The 18407-nt window shown below is 39.9% G+C and overlaps 1 protein-coding gene across 7 annotated transcripts in view; it reads left to right on the forward strand.

The window, feature by feature from the left end:
* The window catches only part of LOC124364251 (nuclear factor of activated T-cells 5), a 114029-nt gene that overhangs the window by 38892 nt on the left and 56730 nt on the right, over positions 1-18407 (forward strand). Inside the window, exon 1 of one of the 7 annotated variants that reach the window (XM_046819585.1) lies at positions 101-120. The exons of the other annotated variants lie outside the window; for them this stretch is intronic. The gene's annotated coding sequence lies outside the window, so the exon portion shown is untranslated. Of the gene's footprint in view, positions 1-100; positions 121-18407 lie in introns of those variants that run through there. 7 annotated transcript variants of the gene reach the window in all.

Below are 18407 nucleotides of genomic sequence, written 5' to 3' on the forward strand. Positions count from 1 at the left end.
ATTGCTATTACAACTGATAACGAATATTATGTACTTGCCATTCGTAATACGCGAGATTATAAGTTCGGCGGCAACGAGTGTTTGCTTTGGGCGTTGTGCAACATGGAACAGCCTGTGCAGGTTCGTATCTACGTGGTACAGTACGCGCGCTGAAGGTTCGGCCCTGTCGTTGCCCTACTACCCAAAATAAAAACATTGACTCTCCAATGATCCGTCACGGACGGCAATGTTTAATTCTCGCTCAACAATCAACTTATGGTAAGACCAACTTCCTGTACAAATAAAATTCTGGAACTTCGCAGATCTATTTTCCTGTTTATGCCAATGCTAATGGATGCATTAAGTTTCAATGTCTTATTACTTTTCTTAAATAAAATATATTTTAAAATTAACTGTGCCAAACTTGTGATACAAAAAAGTTTGTATGTGAGGATTTTTTTTTATTATTTGGTCAGGAAACTTTCACCAGCGGGAAAGTTTTTTCTGAATGAACTGAAGTTAATTTTAGATTTAACTTTTTTCAGATACATAGTTTAGGTTAGCCGTAACTTAGTCTGAAGTGGAATGTATCACCGACACCGCTGCCCTACAATTTGTGGCTCATTCACGTAAATGCAACACGGCAATACCATTTGAAAGTTTAACATTGAATCACTTTGCAATAGTTTATTTCTGGAAAAAAAAAAAAAAAAAAAAAAAAAAAACACTTTAGGCCATATTGGTGATCTGTGATAAACTAAAAGTTTTTAAAACTTTAATGAAATTATGTTGAATTTCATTGTATTGTATTCAGATAGAAAGTGTTTTGGGGTGTATTGTTAAAAACTAATTTTATGACAGATGAATGAATACGAAACACTGTTGTATAAAAAAATCCTGTTTATGAAAAACTTAATTATTAATTATGTGGCATGACAATAAATTCTTTTTTTTAGCATTTTAAACGAATACAATATACATAGAGGCATTGGTTATATATGGATTAAACCGTATTACATTGTAGCATTCAATTCAAAATTCGAATACTACCTTAGCAATACCAATTGTATATTAATTGACTTTCTGACAGATAAGAAATAAAATGTCATAAATCTATTAGTGATTAAAAATCGTAAAATTACTAAACGTCTAACAATACAAATTAAGAATTTAAATTCTCAACGCATAAATGTAGAATTCGTTATTTTAAAATCGGCGTGGTGAACAGTATTTTCCCTAGATTTTACTTTGTTTACAAAGCTGTTCTTACCTTTAATAGAGTTTGCCAATGGCGAATTTCCATCCTCACCACCCGTTTTCCGATTCTTCGCTGGCATCCTGTTCACTGTTGCTGCCGTCAGATGAGTTCATTACTCATCACTCATGCCCTCTCGCCTTTACTTATTTTCTTTTTAAAACCTTGAAGACTGGCGTCACTCCATCCCTTTTCAGCCACATGAGACGATAATATATACGATTCATCAATGTAAACAATAGGTGAGTTCTCTGCTCGCGCTTGTTTTATACTTCGTAAATAGTTTATACGTTTCATTCTTATGTCACTAGTTTCAATCAAAATTTGTCTATTATTTTCAATGCTAGTTAAACCCCCTTCATAGTTAATTTTTTCATTTCAGCTTTTGTTTTAACAATTGAAGAGTTGGCAGGCAACTATCAGGTTTTATAAAATTCATGAACGGTTTCTTCGAACAACACATTTATCAAAGTCGTCTAGTTCTACTATTTTCTTTTTTCTTTTGTATTTTTTAGGGGTAGTGAATGAACACTCCCCTTCAGTGGAAGAATCCATAACTTTTTTTTCACGGCGAATCTCCTTAATCAGTGTCTTTGAAACACCACAAGCCGCGGCAGTTCTTTCTAAACATTTATTTATAGGGATTCGTTCATCATTAGATAGTTTCGACTCATTTGCCATGAACTCACTAACCCTTCATATAATTTCTCGAGCCTGGCTTCTCGTAGTTTTTCCTCGAGCCACTTTGGAAACGTATCGGGGCCATTATACCGACTGAGATGATGAATCAAAACAAACTACTAAAACTTGTAATATAACCTTAATAGCAAAGATAATATTAAAATAATTTGTAACGCCCTACAACTACCAAAATTCACTAACCTCACTACTAACTAAACTAATGAATTGTGTATAACGCACTTAAACCACTTGTCCACTTCTAACAACAGTGAATACTCGACTGTGAGGGAGAACAGGGACAATAAATATTCAGACTGCAGCGGGCCAAACATTGGCGGATGTCTGCAGAACAGTTTGTTATATCGGGCAATCCACCCGTCCCCCGCCATAGTCCCGCTCGGTTGACTCGGAGCCGAACCTTCAGCGCGCGTACTGTACATAGGTTGTGCCGCAGTAATAATAGTAGCTGAAACTAAAAAAAAAAAAAAAAAAAAAAAAAAAATGGAATGTGTCTTTCTTATCCAGGAGAAGTTATTACTTAAAGCCCTCACTTCCAGCTTTGTTAAATTCTTACTAGTAGCTTGCAAACAGCCTCTGCGTGTATATCGACATGACGCAGAAATATCAATTGCTTTAATTGGACCACTTTTCATTGCTCGACCAAGCTGAGTATTTCCTATTAAACTCAAATCTCGTTGCATGTTAAAAAAAAAGTAGAACGAATAAATTATCCGGGCTCCATCTACAGCCTTCTACAAATATAGAAATCTCCATAAGAAATGCGTTTATGAATAGTGACGTGTTCAGAATAAGACTATAGTGATTTTCATTGAAGGAGTAGCTCTTCTTATTGGAAAAAACTATTTTATATTATTTTATAAAAGCAAACTCACAGTTATCCAATAATTTTTATCAAAAAAATCCAATAAGAATAAAAATTATTGGATAATTATGACTTTTTTATATTTTTTACTGGATTTTGTAATAACATTTGTTGGATAATTATGACTTTTTTATATTTTTTAGTTGATTTTTTTAATACAAATTATTGGATTATTGTGAGTTTCTTTTATAAAATAAACGAAAAAAGACTACAGTGGTTTTATTAATAATCTGTTTTAAATATACCAGCTGGTGTTAACAAAAAAGCGGATGTAAAGGTTGCGTGTATTGTTGTTTACTTAGTTTACTACATTGTTTGAAATGTATAGCACGCGAAGAGAAGCTCGCGAGTGAAACAGAAGAGGTGAACCGTTCGTGATTAGATAAAAGTAAAACGCGAGTACAAATCGTGAATCGCGATTAAATGCTTATCGTGGACGATACGTAAATAGCATGCTCACAACAAACTCTGTTTTATCAAAGTAGGATGTGATAAAAAGAAATTATACTACCTGTTTAGATGGAGTCGGTAAATCTGTGGATTAAACGAAGGGATTTTTCTATTAGTGGGTGGACTGTTTGGCGCCCTATCATTATAGAAGAAATTGGTTAAAGGCGAATGATCATCCCCCTAGCACTATCTTACACAATCTGAGGTTTGTTAGAATGACACAGTGAACTTGTATTCATTTTAGTCCCTCGAAACTCTGAAAACACTTTAATATTTCATTCCAACCCCTGCACGGTGTAAACTGCAGTAATGTTGTTATTTAGAAAAGAATGCGGTTAGAATGATAGACCGGTTTAAGATATCATTGGCCTATCACATTAAAATACGAAATGTGTTTTATGTAACCACAATTTCAGAATTGATGATAGTTATTTTATAATCACGCCGGAGAAGTCTTCACTGGTTTCACCCATTGCTTTCGATAGCTTCGAATGCGTATTCACGATCAGCTATTTGTTAATGATTCCCAGCAGATCCTAAGGAAGGGCTTTCAGATGTTCAGTTACCAATCTTTTTTATATTTGCTGCGACATAAACGCAAACAAGAGGTGGAAGAGTAATAGTTGGAGAGTACAATGGCGCAGTGTAGCGGGTACGGCGGTTATCGCGAGATAATAGAATCAAGCAACGTCGAGCGTGGTTGCTGCTTGGATGGGTGACCGCTGAGCGATCCTGTCCTTGCAAGCAGTCCGCCTCTCCGGCTATCGGTAGTGGTTCGGAAGTCACCTTTAAGCCGTTGGTCCCGAGTTTGTGTCAGAGAGGGCTTCTTAGCCCTAACGAAGCCTGGTAAAACAAGACATTATTTTACTTTACACTGTTGGCAGAAGTGGTATTGATACCCACAATACTAACGTATCTTAGTCGAACCAACACAGGAGTTAAGAGTGGGTGAATGAACTATAGGGTCCAACAAACTATATAGCTCTTATGGTAGTTTGGCTTCATCGAGCTCAACCAATCATATTATAGCTGCCTCAGAGAAACCTTGTGGTTGGTCTTCTTATCACCCTCTAGACCAGAGACCCAAGAACGCTGAAGATTACATTTACTGCAGTGTTTTGATGCAGCCATCAATCTAGTTTCTGAAGGCAGGATTCGTTTAAGGCATTGTTCTTTAGAATGATCGGAATTTATTGACAAATATGAATTGGTTACTATCCACACGGGATTCACGATTTTGTACATCTCTGTACGATTGTGATCAGTAGACGTATCATCTTTATCATCGGCTAACCGATGTGACGCTACAGCAGACGTAATTAGTTTCCATGATGGACGATGCAGACGTAATTTGTTTCTATGATGGGCGATGCAGACGTAATTAGTTTCTATGATGGGCGATGCAGACGTAATTAGTTTGCATGATGGGCGATGCAGACGTAATTAGTTTCCATGATGGGCGATGCAGACGTAATTAGTTTCATGACGGGCGATGCAGACGTAATTAGTTTCCATGACGGACGATGCAGACGTAATTAGTTTCCATGACGGACGATGCAGACAAAATTAGTTTCCATGATGGGCGATGGTGAGTGGTTCTGCCACTGTAAGAGACTTCATCTTGTGGAGTGATTCCTCAGGATTTACCTTTAAGCCTTCTTCTAGGACCGGCTGAACAGGTTCAACTTGACAATATTTTAACGTGACGAGCGAGCGCCGATGCACCTTGTCCCAGTTCCCGACACGCCTCCTGTACACGTGCCGCCGCCACCGCTTGCCCGGGCACGTCCGAGCTAACACGTCCCAGTTACCCGCCAACACGCCTCCGCGATTGCCCAATCGCAGATCAGACGCGCGGATATGCTAAGCCGGGAACCCGTTCGACGCGTCATTGTGCCGGCGTGACAAACTAAACGGCGGCGCGGCCACTAGTAAAAATCGCGTCGTTTCATCAAAGTAGGTTTTCAGTGTATAATGGAAGATCACAGAAACCCTCCCTCCGGGGAGTGGCGGTCTGCAAGTGATGGGGAGGGAGTGAACCTCCCATCAGGGTTGTGAATAGCTTAGTGCCTGGTTGAAGCCGTTACGTCAGGGTGTAGTCGTAATCCTCGGACTTACCTGCTTACCGACTTTGAAGTCAAGACTTGGCTTTTGGTTAGCTTCAAAAGTAAAGCTGTGGTAGGTTTTTGTTTATGAACCATGAAGCAAGAAAACAATGGGGAATGTTTTCATATTAAATGATCGTATAACCTCGTAAACATCTTTTATGGCAATTTAAAGACGAAGTCTCGTTTATGTTTTCCATTACTGTTATTTTGTGTGAGTTCGTCTTCTATCTTGTCTACTTGTGCCAATGGCGAAGTGTAGCGGGTACAACGGTTATGGGAGATGACCGGATCAAGCAACGTCGAGCGTGGGTGCTGTTTGGATGGGTGACCGCTGAGCGATCCAGTCCTTGCAAGCAGCCCGCCTGACCAGCCATTGGTGGTGGTTCGGAAGTCACCTTTAAGCCGTTGGTCCCCACGTTAAGTGATACCCAGCCCTTAAATTCGCCTGGTAAAATAAGATATCTTTACCTTTTTTTACTTTACTTGTGAAGAATGTCAATTTTATGTCGTTACCGAACTCGTATCACTGAAGATCAATTTCAGATGATTTCAAATGATTAGCCGAAGAGACAAATGTTTGTTATTGACAACCTTGGAGATCTAAGAGATGCACTTACACACGAGATAACGGATCTATATTGTAGAAAGTGTTGTTGGAACTCAAAGTGGTGATAACGCGAGAGGTATAAATAAATCACTATCGGACTCTCTTGGGAGGAGCCCCGGCCAGGAACCAGTTGTGGTAATTAATATCTTCAATATAGCCTGCCCAGTTGGCTACCACCCACAAATTTCTGTCACATATATTCCTCTCTTTATACATCTGAGTGTTGCCCACACATCAGTCTTAAGATTCCGAGCCTCGAAAAGTCTTGAGCGGTTAGCTGTAATTACTGGTTTATACAAGTGTATGCCTATATTACCACATACATGTTTATGCAAGATATATATTAATAATATGGGCGCGTTTTGTAACTCTTGAAGGGCACTTCTTGGATCCGCAGGACATCACATAAATTTCTTTTTTAATTTCTCAGTTTAATGTTGTCCCGGGAATCTTTGGTACCCCTGTAATTTTATTTGGTATCACTAGACTTCAAGCTTCACCACTGGCCGCCTTAGTTGCCAGCTGTAAGCTGAGTAATAATCAACTTTTTTGTCTTAGGTCCAGTGGACCCTTTAAGGTTGTGCCGTTTAAGGTTGTGTTTTCCTTCATTGTCTATTTATGATTATATTGGTTATTTGTGAAATAATTTACATAATTTTTGTCATGAACAAAGACAATTTTTAATCAATAGCCAATATAAAAAAACAATATAACATTAGTGTTTTGGATTATATACTCTACATTTTGATGGCCAAATTTGTCTATTTTGTGATAGCTAACACTGTAGAAAAAAAATCATTCGCTATTTTCACAGAGTTTACATTTTATCGTTAAAATTACATCGTTTTTCCGGAAGAAATTCATAATTGTTATATTTATCGTTTTTAACTAATATATTACAGCTCGCACCCACTAGTAGTCTAAGGAAACAAGCAAAGTTTATATAAATTCAATTTATTTATATTTATATATTTAAGAACGTTTTTAAAATAGGGTCGAAATAGATCCATGTTTGCCTGTTGAAGGACGAAAATATATGTGTGCCTTTGAAGGTTAATATCATGCAATGAATAATATATTGTTAGAGTAATATAAAATATTTTTGTACAATCTGGAAAATTGGTTTTGAAATTTCGGGGTTTTTTTTATAAGAAAGCCGATCATTAAATGTCAAAAGCATGTGTTTGCTAATTGACCATCTGATGTAGTTTTCTTCACTTAATTAACAATAGAGTTTGTACATACTACTTGTACAAAAGAATGCCACATAAATAGTGGATGCCTGCGGCGTGCCTTTGTGTTGAATATTTCGTGTCTTCCGTCTAGTTTGTCGTGGGTCTCTCGTGAAAAGGCTTGTATCTCACTGTGTCTTGCAGAGATATCCTGTCTGACTCGCCTGCAGTGGACATATCTGTAAGCCGTGCCATGATCGAAGTTGTTTCCTTGTTGAGGGACGTCGTCTAGCACTCGGTGGGTGGCGAGATAGACCGCAGCTCAGGCAGAGCAGAAGGGGGGTCGGCGAGTTCATCTAAAACTGACCCGTGGACAAGAATTAGCTTGCCATGGGTGACTCACCCAAACAGACATTGACGGCATGTTCTGAGCACAGTCTGGGCTTGGCATTTTGCCCGGTGTACACTGTCACCGGCTGTCCGTCAGTCGCATCACTATTAGTAGGGCTTGGTGGGTGTTAGTTCATCAGCCTACAGATTTCGCATTAGTAGAAGATCGTGAGGCCTTAGTGAATTGTGAAGTTGGAATGTTCGAGTCCACGTTTTCTCCAGAAATAAAAGTGTACTTAGACAAAATTAATAACCCAGGTAATAGGTTTTGGGGGTTTTAATCCCTCTATTTATAAAATCCTCTACAAGGATTTCAGGATATAGTCAAAGAGAAACAAGTATTTGAACAAGCGCTTTCACACTGCAGGAATGAAACAGTGGCCAACAGGGTAATTTATACTTCACATAACTCCTCCGGAAAAAAGAGAGGAGTTTGAAGCTCTACTTACCACGCTACCATTTTCATAACTCATAAAAGTAAGGTTCTTTACGGGAGTTGCGTCTTGCACGAACTCCCCCGGTAAACTCCTCCAGAAAAATGAGGGGAGTTTGAAACTACTTACCACGCTACTATTTTTCATAACTCATAATAAAATATAGTTCTTTGCAGGAGTTGCGTCATGCACGAACTCCCCCCGTAAACTCCTCCAGAATGAGAGGAGTTTGAAACTAGTTACCACGCTTCTATTTTCATAACTCATAATAAAATATAGTTCTTTGCAGGAGTTGCGTCATACACGAACTCCCCCCTGTAAACTCCTCCGGAGAATGAGAGGAGTTTGAAACTAGTTACCCACGCTTCTATTTTCATAACTCATAATAAAATATAGTTCTTTGCAGGAGTTGCGTCATACTCGAACTCCCCCCGTAAACTCCTCCGGAGAATGAGAGGAGTTTGAAACTAGTTACCACGCTACAATTTTCATAACTCATAAAAGTATGGTTCTTTACGGGAGTTGCGACATGCACGAACTCCCCCCGGTAAACTCCTCCGGAGAATGAGAGGAGTTTGAAACTACTTACCACGCTTCTATTTTCATAACTCATAATAAAATATAGTTCTTTGCAGGAGTTGCGTCATACACGAACTCCCCCCTGTAAACTCCTCCGGAGAATGAGAGGAGTTTGAAACTAGTTACCACGCTACCATTTAGAGTATGCTGCAAGCGAAGATGTATCCAGCTAGGGGGTTCAAAGGGGTCCGGACCCCCCAAATTTTCAAATTATTCAATTACTTTTTTAGTAAACGATTATTATTATTTAAATAATTCAGTATTACTGACATGTACTGCTGAAAGAACGTTCTCAACAAAGAAATTGGTCAAGAACTTTTTAAGGAACGAAATGGGGCCTTTCTCTTTGTCCACTACGGGAAAATATCAGTTGTCTGGATCCCCTCTCCCATTTTTTCCTGGCTACGTTCTTGGTTGCAAGAATGAATGTTTTACAAAGTGTGAGTACATCGACTCGGCTCACTGATTGCAAAGTTGGTGCAAACAAAAAGGTGGTTCCGTGAAGACATGATCGACATCAGCGATACACGCCGTGTGCAAGTCACACTGCTGCCAGGTCGGGGTCTGGCGAGTGCTGGTCACGTGATCAGTGTTGACTTGGCAACAAGTCATTAACACTAAGTACGAACGGCCTGGGGCTTCAGACTGGAGACAAACAAGTCCTGACCAGTCTGATCCCGCGCACTCGCTCTCCGACACGTCGCGTCGCGGCCACTCAGGATGACATCATGTGTACCAACACGCCGGGAGGAACATACACTGGGCTTTATCAGTTTCAATCGTAGATCTTGAAAAACTAAATTTTTTGTTCTTTCGTGATAGTTTTATTTCTTGGAAAGCTTAACTGTCAATTTGAGACGAGTTTACGGATTCTTTTAGATATCTAAAGATGAGCCGCTGTTTTGGAAGTCTTGATCTTCCAGACCTATTCTTCCAGGATCCAACAGAGTCTACAATGGGTGAGGGTGCCTACTCAAAATATCTGACTTAAATGTATTGTGAGCATTGTGGATTTTTCAGAGCAAAGGCGGTTTGTACTAAAAACACTGTTCTTTTTTCGCGTTTTAAAGGGAATTCCGAAGCTGGGAACACAATTCCATGGACATGAGCACTTTTGTCTTTACTAATGTAGAACGTTTTTCAGTATTGACTGTCCCTAGTGTACCCCTGATGCAATCTTGTCCAGTAGGTTAGAGGCATTAACGGTACAGCACGAGATAGACAACAACAATAGTGGCCACGGACAGGTATGACTCCTACTTGACCAATATTGGCTCTCTCAGTGTAAATGTAGGATGTGTGTAAGTGAACCAGTAGGTTGTGTGGACAATTCGAAATTTTATCAGGAGCTGTTTTTCGTAAAGGCAGACTTGGTTGAGATTTGTCACCATGCAAACCGTATCCAAACCAGAACTACCCAGCTACGAAAGGAGTGGTAAATTGATTTTATCATTTTCATTGTACTTGCATTTATGTAGGCTACTTTATCCAGATAAAAAAGACTAAGCTTACTGTATATCGCTTGTGTGGCCAAAGATTGCAGAATGACGCTGATTCCAAAAATCTGCACAAGAAATTGTTTAAATCGGGTGTCCACAACGGTGACTAGCAAAACAACCAATGCCAGTGTGGACAAGTCGGAATAAACGGGTTCTCTCACTCTGTTTTGTGTATTTTGAATATCATATAAAACTTTTCGTGGTTCCAAGTGGTTTTTTTGTTGTACTGAGGGAGGTATAAATATATTTTTAACCAGTTGCACTACGAGTGTTACAAAAATATTGATTCAAAACTGCTGGAGAACACGATGTTGTGCTCTACAAAATTCTGTTTCTGTTCGTTCTGATCCCAGTTTTGAGTTTGGGTGGTAAGGGTTAAAAAAGTGAATAAAATTGGTTCCTCAGCTAATTTGAGAACTAATGGCCGACAACGTTACTCAGCAAGTCTGATGGTCCTTATCAATGGTTTGTTTATGCGTTGTGTGAACTGATGGGAAATCAATCAAATTCACAATTTTTGATTGAAGAGTGAAGTTGTTTGTACAAAATAGTGTCTTAACTGTAGTTAGTTTCTTAAAACGTCTCAGAGGATGTGTTGTATTCGTCGGTTTTGGTGGGAGGGGGAGAGGGAGAAGACATTACCTCGAACTTGTGCGAAACTCGGATTGGCCGGATATATGCGAGAGGTATAGGGCATGAAGAGTTGTGCGGCCACTGTCACGGCCATGGTCACGCGTCAGAGCGTGCGGCCAGTAATAGCATATAACTCGGCATGGGGCAACACGCACTCGGCAAATGCGCCAAAATACGCCAGGGTGATTTGCCGTACGGCTAGAGTGTTGCATATCTAGCTGCAACATCCTGCTGGGTTGCCGTGGCACATATGTTACGCATAGGCCATTCTACAAGCACTGTGATTGATTGTAGAGAGTCGAGAAGATTGATATCACAATTTACGCGTACTTATCAACATTTCTATTGTGTGATATTCGATCTTATGGTGTTCGACAGCCTGGAGTTCCATATTTGAGGCTCGCCTCTCTTCCGGCACTCGAGAGGCAGAGATAACCTGAATTGGAGGTCATGAAAGCTCGCCTTTAAAGGCAGGTTTGCCAATTGAAATATCAAAATATCCCTGTTGTCAAAGTTTTGATACGGTTTGAAACGGTGTTTAGCTGCGTATGAATTTTTAACGTGATCAAATGGTTTTTAATATGGTCGAAGACCCCACTGTGGGGTGAGTAACTTCAAAATTGGAGTGGGAGAGATGGTAATAAAGGATGCACAGTGTGTTTGGAAATGTATCCGTGAGAGTTAGTTAGGAGGCGTGGAGGTCTAAATTACGAAATCTTAACGTTTACACTACACATATATTTTGCCCTCTTGACTCATCTGGCTATTCCCTCGTACGAAACAAGTGTGCACTTTCACCAATGTCTTCGACAGTGTTATTAAGCTGCTGTGTACTGCAAGGAGATGCCCTGTTCGTGTGATCGTAACCTGTGTGTCAAAATTCTCATCGTCAACTAATCACAATACAACGTATATCGATACCCCATGCAATTATTGTAACGGTGAGTATTTGTTAAATACTTTCTACCGGTTTCACGTCGAAATACGCAAGTCACCGAATTATCGAGACTCGAGTTGCCGCATGCGATTGAGCATGTTAAACAATGCATGTCTACACGATCGTTCGCAGAATCCACCTGGAGAATCCCGTAGTCAGTGCTTCCTACACGCCACTCAGCAGTCGGACAATAGTGGGCAGGTGTAACAGAACCAGGGAACAATGAGTCCAATTGTCAGTGGCTGTCATTCAATGTTCACTGTCATTCCAGACGTTAACACCGTCTGTCTGTTGTCCACGAACTTGACTGTCTTGCAATTTGATTAGAAAGGGCGTGTCTTCGCCAGCAGTAGTGTAAGCAGAATTGGTGATGAGTAAGGGTATAAATAGATACAATGAAATGGTAGGTCGGTACACACAATACTGAATCTTGCACATTAGAGAATTGGAAGGATTACTTGACCGTTTTACAGCTCAAGTAATCGTTTTATAACAAAAACTGTGTGTAACAATTGTTACTAAGCCTCAAATAGTATATGCAGGTCATTACCGCCAATAGCATAAGCAGAATTGACGATGAGCAAGGGTATAAATTTGTAAAGAAGGGGTGGTAGGCTGGTACCCACAATACTGACTCTTGCACATTAGAGAATTGGAAGGATTACTTGACCGTTTTACAGGTGAAGTGATCGTTTTTATAACAAAACTGTGTGTAACAATTGTTACTAAACCAAAATAGTAAATGCAGGATACTGTCACCAATAGCATAAGTGGAAGTGACGATGAGCAAGGGTGTAAATTGGTAAAGAAGGGGGTGGTAGGCTGGTACCCACAATACTGACTCTTGCACATTAGATAATTGGAAGGATTACTTGACCGTTTTACAGGTGAAGTGATCGTTTTGTAACAAAACTGTGTGTAACAATTGTTACTAAACCAAAATAGTAAATGCAGGATACTGTCACCAATAGCATAAGTGGAAGTGACGATGAGCAAGGGTGTAAATTGGTAAAGAAGGGGTGGTAGGCTGGTACCCACAATACTGACTCTTGCACATTAGATAATTGGAAGGATTACTTGACCGTTTTACAGGTGAAGTGATCGTTTTGTAACAAAACTGTGTGTAACAATTGTTACTAAACCAAAATAGTAAATGCAGGATACTGTCACCAATAGCATAAGTGGAAGTGACGATGAGCAAGGGTGTAAATTGGTAAAGAAGGGGTGGTAGGCTGGTACCCATAATACTGACTCTTGCACATTAGATAATTGGAAGGATTACTTGACCGTTTTACAGGTGAAGTGATCGTTTTGTAACAAAACTGTGTGTAACAATGGTCGCTAGGTCGCTAGACCAAAATAGTAAATGCAGGACACTGTCACCAATAGCATAAGTGGAAGTGACGATGAGCAAGGGTGTAAATTTGTAAAGAAGGGGTGGTAGGCTGGTACCCATAATACTGACTCTTGCACATTAGATAATTGGAAGGATTCCTTGACCGTTTTACAGGTGAAGTGATCGTTTTGTAACAAAACTGTGTGTAACAATTGTTACTAAACCAAAATAGTAAATGCAGGATACTGTCACCATAGCATAAGTGGAAGTGACGATGATGATGTAAATTGGTAAAGAAGGGGTGGTAGGCTGGTACCCATAATACTGACTCTTGCACATTAGATAATTGGAAGGATTCCTTGACCGTTTTACAGGTGAAGTGATCGTTTTGTAACAAAACTGTGTGTAACAATTGTTACTAAACCAAAATAGTAAATGCAGGATACTGTCACCAATAGCATAAGCAGAGTTAACGATGAGCAAGGGCATAAATAGGCAGAGAAGGAATGGTAGGCTGGTACCCACAATACTGACCTTGACACATGAGGGGTGGAGCGATCGGAAGTGATGGTCTTATCCCCCTTACCAAAATTCTTACAGCTGTCTCAGGGTACGTGGTCGTGATTCCCCAAGATTCAAGGAGAAGACATTGTTGGCCTCGACATTGAACCTCTAAGACAAAGGCAGCCTTGATGACTGATTATCTCTGCACTTGACCATGTTCGCGGCCAAACCTCTCAACTAAGAAGCTACACTTAGCACCTGAGTGTCGGTGTTATACAAGTCGTCGCCTCTTATATAGAGCATAGAACGTCCTCCTGTAAGTGAACTTTGAAGATTCTCTTTTGCTAAATTGTAGTAATCCTTCTACATGGAGCAGAGATCGAATTTTGAGATTGGGCGTTGAGCAACTTGAGATTATTATGCTTTTGTGTGTGTTTTTTTTTTTTTTTTTTTTTTTTTTTTTTTTTTTTTTTTTTTTTTTTTTCCTACGATAGGAAAATGCATTATGCACCGTCAGGGACAGGTGTTCGCCCTGGTGTCTGGTGTGTGGGACTCTTACCCACTAAAAACCTACAGGTCCAGGCATTGGAAACCCTCTCGGGAACGCATCTCTGCAACTACTTCAAGAGGGTGCCATCGTTCGCCCAATGGGCATTACTTCATTCTAAAATACTTTTGTGTAGGTGCAGTTTAATCTGGCCTTGTATCTCTTTTTCATGACACTTCAACAAATAATCTATCAGAAATTAATGCTCTGCCTGACTGTTGTAATGCCGAAGTGGAAAAGGAACAGGTCTAACAAGCCGGCTTTGGCCAGCGAATGTACAGATAGGCCAAGCATTATGTGCGCGCGGCCGAGGCTCTACTAGCCATTTGCGAAACATTGACCTTGACTATTCAAGAAAAAAAAAATTGATTGATTTAAAAAGAACTGAATTACCCAGAATTCACTTTTCATTTCAATATAATTTTACTCGTGATCAAAACAGACTATTATTAATATAGGTCTTGAAATATTGTTCTTTAAGGCCCGATGTTTTTGGAAAAGGCGCCCAGACCTCGCTCACCAATCAAGTGGCCGGCCGGCTCGCACGCGCAGATCGCTCGGCCCATCTGTAGCAGTATTGTCTCCCTAGTAAAATTTACTACTCTTTGTGCTGTAACTGATTTTAAAGTCGATTGTAATGGATAGGTACATCTGGTATTGTAATAACGTGGTCACAATGGGAACACCGTATGTTCGGCTCATATGATACGATAATCTCAAACAGCATGCGGCACCGAATGTTTATAAACAGAGGTTAACCTGGAGAATTGATTGGCTGAGCGTTAGCTAAGCCTATCACTAGAGGAGATGGGAAAAGATGAGTATTACTCTCAGTACGCACGATGTCGACAATGAAATTGACTAGACTAAAAGTTTGATGGACGCTTGTTTTCTATAAGCTACATGCAGGTCATTGCATGGGGTTTTGATGAACGGTATCGAACATTCTTTATCGGTTTTATGGGTAATCATGGTGGCATCGAGAAAATCGCAGAATATATATAATTTATAAACAATGTGCCATAATATCATATGCCATTTCAACTACACGTGTAATCTATTCGTTAGGTATCTCCGAACAGGAGTGCATCTGTAGACTTTAAATTGTGCTCGAAACTGCAATTCTACATAGTCGGGGCAACTAAGAATATGTTTTCTTGCTACCTGTCCGCAGGGTGTCTCAAGATGAAATGAACTACAGGCTAGAACTGTTGCATGCACCCCCAGCAAAGCTTGTCATGCGACACGTAGTGTGCCGTCCTTCTCCTTATAATATTGCGGGGGAGATTCAGAAATTTATGCAGGAACAAGAACGTAACAAGAGAAAAATTTGCGGGGAGTTCAGATAACTGATATTTTCCCATACTGGACGTAGAGTAAGGCCCGAAGTTCCTTAAAACGTTCTTGACCCGTTTCTTTGCTGAGAACGATCTTTCAGCAGTACACGTCAGTAATTCTAAATTATTTCAATAGTAATAATCGTTCACTAAAAAAGTAAATGGAAAATTGAAAATTTGGGGGGGGGCCCTGAGACGCCCTCACTGGCTACGTCCTTGTGCAGGAACTCGATGCTGTGGAGGCCTACGTAGTCACACTTGGCTAGGACACAACGTGTAATATCAGTATTATTTACGAAATTACGGTACTTATTTGTAGGCGTAATTGTAGTTCTGTACGTACAGGGCGTGTATCCCACGGTTCGAACTATATGGAGATGAGTAGGAAATCCTTATTGGTGTTCTGTTAATGGGCTATTAATGAGTAACAACAACATTAATGAGAAATGGTAATGTCGTTAACAAGAATACATTCACTTCTAAATGCGGAATTGGGCGTAACACCTCTGTTGGTAGTTTACACAAGCGTCAAAACTGCTGCGGGTCATGATATTGACGCTTTGGTTGTTAAGCATATGAAAATTGACTTTCTGATGTCTGTTACGGGTAAGATATGAACACATGTATTTTAAACTTAAATGTGCTTACGGCACTTAGCATTATTTCCATATACACAATACTCTTTGTGATTGTTAAATATGAGCCTTTTTCATATAATTTTGTATATTATGTAGGCCTATACCACAGATTTCTGCCAATGTGTGCCTTTTTGTTGCATTTTCAATGATTCACGAAAAGGAAAGTCATTCTTTGACAATATAGAGTCAGCGATCCACCCAATGGGGTGGTGGAGGTGGCATTTCTTTAGAACCTCCTCTATCAGAAACCGTTCAAAATTACTTTGAGACGATCGTGTTCAAGATTTCTGATTTCTATTTCAATTCTAGCAGTACGTTTTCAGGATTTTGTGTTTTGCTGGAGTTTCAAACATAAATTTTATTGTCTCAGATATTTGTGACCCTTGGAAACCATTCAGAAACCACAAACAATCAGCAGAGAACCCGAAATTTCCCGTTTATTCTATTCAGTTTGACAACACGGAACTACGTTAAAAAGTTTTGTGTTATAATGAATACCGACTGAAGAAATGGTCACACCTGGCTGTGCTAATATTAATTTAGGATATGAATAAAACCACAAATGTATTACACAATGTTCATCAGTTACATTTCTGGAGTCGATCGTTGCAGCTGCTGCATCGAGATGCTATTCACATATGTAAATATTGAAGAGTATTTACTTGATATGTCCCCTCCCCCCCCCCCACTGTTCGAGAACTACAGAGGGACAATGCCTCTGACTCAGTATTTGCAGTAATGACGAGTGTGCTTCGCCCACTCATTGATTTATCAGTGAGTTGATTTGTGTGTGTTTGATACAAAGTGTGTCGGCTTTGAAAAAATCAGTGAGTTCGTCTTACTAGCAGCAAAGCTTTTGAAGTCGGGGACGCCTTTGAGTAACGCTGCTGCCGCAGCCTCCTCCAACTGGGCATAGAGCCAGTCCTTCAGGCAACCCTCCAGAGCTTCCAAAACGAGGACGCGAAGTGTACGAGCACATTTTCCGACACGTGTTGCCAAGCGGGCGACCAGGCTCGGGGTGCTCGAAAGAGGGCTTAGCGTACGTGTTAGGACTTTGGCCGTGTTTACAACCAAAGGTCGGGAAGCGTCTATCGGCCTGTTTGTTGTCACAACGGCTCATTGTTCTAGCGTGTGTGTCACCGCGCACACACGGTCTGCATGTGCCCGTCCGTCCTCCGCCCACACACACGAGCCCACACGCCTCTGGTCGGCCGGCCACCTTTAACCTGGCCGTGAGTAACGACACAAGATTACAACCCTCGTTGTTGTGTTTGTGGACGACGTCATTGTGTTGCTTTTGCGGGACTCGATGATAACACGTCGTGGCGACGGCAGCGGCGATGCTTGTAGAGTTGAAAAAGCCCAAACGTGAGTTTACAGTTGTGTTTTACAAGATTTATTTTTTCGAAGTAGATACATTTTTAAAGATTTGGTTGTTTTCTTAGGCCGATGCTTAGATAAGGAAGTCAACACGAAGTTACTTTATTCTTAAACGTATAATCATTACGTTTCAGGTACGTGCAACTGCAAGAAACGTCATCTGTATGGATTTTATTTTTCTTATTATTTTTATAGATATAAACGATTCCGCAACGTGTTCGATTAAATTATCAATTTTTTTTAGGTGGAATGTAAAAATCTTCCCGATAGTGCGATCTTGACAAATTTTGGAAATGTTATTATTCCGAAAAAGTCTTTGTTATTAATTGTGGACAATTATGTCACTGTCACCTTTCGGCTGTCAGGTATTCAAGCATCAAGGCCGTTAATCAGTATTGAACACACGTTTTACGAACCTATGTGTCCCCAAACTTAACTTCTCGTATATAAAAATGCGCTATAAACAACCACGACTGTTTTCACGATGTAAACACTGGGCCTAGGCCTAATGGTTATATTTTCTATTGGAAAGTCTGCAAGTTGTTTGGAATATAAATCCGTAATACGGTTTTGCAAAAATGCAACTCAATTGCAACAATTGATGAGCTAAAGGCAATTCACTGTTTACTTTTTTTCAACAATAGAAATGTATTCATCACTGTTAGCCTTTGGCAGCGAATGTACTAATTAATTTAGTTCAGTTTCAGAAATTAAAACTGCGTTGTGCTAGCAAAGCGATTAAGATAAAATAATCCTTTTATTACTGTGTTTTACAGAAAAAGACGATGTTTTATCTCCTGGTATAGATGATACCAACTGTTTAGTGAAAGAAAAACTGGAGATAACATACTTACTGACGTAAATTCAGCCCGTACAATACAAGCAAATTTTCTCGCTTGTAAATTGTTAAGTTTGATTTTTCTTCCTCTAACGTTGATTAAAGAAGACCGAACCAGACGTTGTGTTAACATTAACAGAGGCATCGAAGCGCGATGAGTAACAGTGACAGGTCAATCAATAACCGTTCCGCTGGTATCATGTCACTGCGACCCTGGACC

Source organism: Homalodisca vitripennis, chromosome 6 (assembly GCF_021130785.1).
Source record: "Homalodisca vitripennis isolate AUS2020 chromosome 6, UT_GWSS_2.1, whole genome shotgun sequence".
Taxonomy (NCBI): domain Eukaryota; kingdom Metazoa; phylum Arthropoda; class Insecta; order Hemiptera; family Cicadellidae; genus Homalodisca; species Homalodisca vitripennis.